We start from the raw sequence: 4,828 nt of genomic DNA on the forward strand, positions 1-4,828 counted from the left end.
ATTCAGTCTTACAGGTGAGTATACCTAGATGATATCTGTAAAAGGGTAAATGCGAGACCGTGAGAGCTCAGGCTAGAACTTCCATTCGTACAAAGAGATGACGGCTCGACTTTTGGTGGGTTCCCTTTAGAGAATCTTTTCTTCAACAGCATATGATTAGCATTTTGTAATGTTTCATCATTTTTATGCTGAGGGTAGTGCTTTTATTTCAAGCAAGTGAAAAATATTATACGGGGACTAGGCCATTGCTTCCGCAAAATCAGAAGTCCTGGGATAATACCCCAGATATCACTAAGCATAAAGACCTAGTATCTCAGAAAGTGGGGTCTTTCAAACAAGATTTCGGGGGTTACCCATATATCCGAGAGATGTTCCCCACGAGATAAGCAAGTTTGTATTTAGGTTTACATCTTGAAAACAATCTACTGAATGTATAAAAACCTACTGGCATATCCTTAGTGAGACCGTTTATTACATTTTTGACTTTCCAATTCTTTAGCGTGTTGTGATAGTCCACTGATGTACTATCATTTCCTCTTTTTACAACAAAACTCATTTTGAATTTTATCATGTTTTTGGCTTTTTCAAATTTTTCTAATGTTTTTTGATTTTCTGAAATTTCTTACTCCCCCTAAAATTAAAAAACATTTAAAAGAAAATTTAAAATAAACTGTACAAATAACGTGACAACTGTTGTGAATTGCTTCAATTCGCCATTTACTCGGCTTAAACAATCAGAACTCACCCTTACAACAAACTATTTTCCCATTATGATTTCAAAACACTTAAGTTTGTTTTAATCAAAATGGTTTTTCCGAAAAATAAGTTTTGTTGATTTTACCACTTGTAGGCTGGGGATTATTTCATCACTTTGTTTTCTCAACCACTTGAAAATTTAACAATTTTAAATTCTTCAAACAAATACCACTTGTAGAAAATCAAGTACAACTTAATGTCCCTGATTAACCACTTGAAAGTCGAAATATCATAGTTACCAACCCGTGAATTTCTCAAGAAAAATGCCGATTCCTACTCCCCAATTACCAACCTGGGAGTTCCGGCAAGTCAGGATTTTATGGTAAAAATGTTGTCACCCAAACCTGACCAGCCTTGGGTGATTTTGCCACACATCTATCCCACCATCTTTTCGATTCGTAGAGTTCTTTTGCGCCTTTAACCTTCCCATCAACCATCTTCCCGAAAATATGTTTAACATTTCCATTAAAAGCTTTTTCAGTATCAAATTCTCTCTTTTCAGTAAAGAATTGATCTGAAATCTCAAACCTACCTTTTGATTTCAGATTTTCTACCCATAATGGTGGAAAGTTTTCATCGTTCAACTCTGGAACGGAATTCTCATTCTTTTTCTCAACAAATGACTCCTTTGATTTTATGGAATCAGATTCATTGCTAGAACTCTCATCTGAACTTTTGACAACCCATTTCTGTTTGTTTAAATTGACTTTTTGTAACACCTCGAAAATTCATGTCCAATATTATATCGACACGTGTCATGGACTTAAAACGTGTAAAAGATTACTTTAGAAGGACTGAAGTTGACAAACAAGGAAAGTATGTGAATAAAAGGGTTCAAAATGTCAACAATGGATAAATATACTTTACAATAACCCTACACGATGTTTATACCCTTAAACGAATGAATCATGGATCATAGAAGCTAATTGTGAAAGAAAGTGAGAGATTACAAACTACAGGGGTTAAATGTGTCAACATGTTTAAAGTATACCTCTGAGTGACCTTTTAGCAAACCTAAAGCTTTGTAATGATTAATTATGCTCACTAGAATGCGTGATAAAAATTGCATAAGGTTTCGATTAAGTATGAGAAAGTTATGACAATATTCGTATACGAGGGGTTAAAAGTGTCAACGTTGAAATTTAAGACTTTTCGGTGATCGTATGAATAACCGGGGACTTAGCAAAGTTGGTTTATGACTTGGGGTCCTTAAAAGTCAAGTTTGGGGGTTAAAAGTGCAAGAAACCATGTTAAAATCAAGTTTGGAAGGACCAGGGGCCAAAATTGCAATATTTGAAACTTGCTGACCGGAGAGCCACCTTCACACGGGCCGTGTAAGGCTTGCCCAGGACCTTACGCGGGCCGCCTGGCACCCTCAGTACCAGAAAAACTTCACAGGTGTCTGTTTCAGCAAGTTAACCGACTTAGAAGCTTGGTTTTTCGATTCTAGGGGCATGTTTGATGGTTTTTCATGCCTAGGGACACCTGGAAGTGATCAAGGAACATCCATAGACTTATGTGTCATGATCTTGATGAATCAAAGTCCCTATTTAAGAAATTCTTTGTTGCACCATTTGAGCACTTCACTTGCAAACTCCATAACTCACTCTCTGAGGATTCCTGGAGCTCAAGACCTCTTCCTAGTGATCTCTAGTCGTGCTTAAGACTTCAGTAAGTGTCATTAACCTTCCTTAATTCAGTTTTTCTTAGTTTGTGAGCGTAAAGTCAAACCGTCGTAATTAAGATTTGACTTCGTCATAAATCTTAATTTGTCCACTCAAATTTCAAATTGAAAGTACCTATGAGTTGGTAATTATGTGGGCAATAAACCCTTTAAAGGGCACCCTCTGATTCCCAATCTAAATAGGTCAATTGTCGGGTCAAACTTGATCTTAAAAAGTCAACAGAAAGCTTCATTTCAAATTAATGCATAATTAGCAATGTAGAAGCTATGCAACCTGTTTTATCATTAATATAACTTGGTAATTAATGTAAGAACATGTCTAAACATGTTCAACCCAACAATTTTGTTTAGGCTCGGTTCGGGACCGAAAGTCGCATAGTTTGACTTCTGCTTTAACTTTCAGTTCTGACCCATTTGAGCATAGTTTATAAATGTCTTAGAGCCTTATTAGGACCAAGTTACCTATAAGTATAACCCTCTAAGATTATACAACTTGGTTCATTAGTTATCCGATTCATATGCATAATTCCGTTAAATGCCTAAATGTTGACTATTATGCCCATATGACCTTAAAACGTGATTTTTGAAAATATAAAAGAATAGAAACCTTAGTTACTGATTTATAAACTTGTACCTAAAATTCGACATCAGTTTAAGGTCTAGATTAAGAGTTATGCTCATTAGCGTAATTAGAAAGCTTTTTGGTAATTAATCGGCGTAATTAGCATATAGCCTATCTAAACCCGATTTTTGATACCAAACTTTTTACCCACTGATATAAAATAATATTTTAGGATTTTTGGAGATTTTTATTTATTTTTAGGCTGAGCATAACATAGAGTTCTAAGCTTAATTCGGTAATTGTCGATTTTGCCCTTTTAGGCTATAAAATGAGTTTTACCAAGCCTTTTGATACCAAACCTTATTCTACTGATCCAATATGATAAATAAAACATTTTAAGCATTCTGGAATAATAAAAATATCAGCTTTTCTTATAAAACCCGAAAATCGCCTTTTTACGCGCTTTAAGCGCATAACATGTATTAAAGCCATTTTAGATATATAAGACTTGATACCTACTGATGTTTTAAGTGAATTTCTACACTTTAGCAGTAAGCAAAAGTTTTAAACTCAGATTTCCAGATTTGACCTTTAAACCTTAGGTGAAATTACCAAAATGCCCTTTCAGTGCATAGTATGGTTAGAAATGTTAAATTTCACATATAGGTAATACCCTACTGATGTAACTTAGTAAATTAAGTATTTTTACTGATTATGTTAGACCCGAAACTCAGAATTATATTTAAACCCTTTTATAACCTTTTAAATGACCAAAATGCCCTTACGGGGCATAATTTGAGTTTAAATCTGTTTTGGGCATAATAGAAGATATATTACTGATGTCACAACATATTTAAGACATATTAACTTAGGAAACCTGCATATGACTCATTTGGTTACCCGTTACGCTTTTTGTGTTCGGATCGGCTTATGTGACTAGTTTGCATAAACTAGCCAAAACGGGTCAAACCATATCGTTTTCATCTCAAAATCCAGAATGTGTTTAAGTTACCCATATTAAACAAGCATACAAGCTTGTCGGGTTAAAACCACATTCTAAACCGGTCTTCGCTTTATCATGCGTTTGAACCGTGTCTTCCTTTTGAAAACTAACCGGTCTAAGTCTAAGCTTAATTAAAGACCCGTTAGGATTCTAATAGGATATTAAAAACCTTCATTCCAGATTAGGAGCCCAGTAAAAGTTACGTGCACTTGCTGTATTTGATTTATACTTTGCTCAGGTAAATACTCTTAACTTATTTTCTCTATACGGGCTTGGGATACGGTATTATAAAAATACCGCTTGGTCAGGTGTGTAGTCATTTAAATCGGATTGTGATTAATGTATTTACATGACCCGTTTAATATGTATTATTTGGTGTATGGCCTTTGAGGATTAAATGACCATGTCCCGGATATCTTTGGCATCATTCAAAGAAATGGCCACGACCTAAGCACGGGGTGTAGGCGTACACCTGACAGCTTCATATGTAAAAACTGGTAGTCCACATAAAGGAATCAACCTTGTGGGTATTATACCTGTGGCGTGTCAGTTAATCTAGACCAGCCCTACAAACCGGCCCTAATGGACGACAAATAAGTAAAACTGTATACAAGATTATTTTTAAATAATTGTCCCAGGTTATAAAAGATATTTTTGCCTAAGTGCATTCAAATTAATTTTTAAACTCTTTTGAAAATGAGTCAGTTAAGTTGTATTTACCAGTGTAAACTGACGTATTTTCCAAAAAGGCTAAGTGCAGGTACTATACATAATAGGCTGGCTACTCCAGGCATCAATAATCAAGTCTCGCAAGCTCTAGATG

The sequence above is a fragment of the Helianthus annuus genome, chromosome 5 (genome assembly GCF_002127325.2).
Source record: "Helianthus annuus cultivar XRQ/B chromosome 5, HanXRQr2.0-SUNRISE, whole genome shotgun sequence".
NCBI classification, from domain to species: Eukaryota; Viridiplantae; Streptophyta; class Magnoliopsida; order Asterales; family Asteraceae; genus Helianthus; species Helianthus annuus.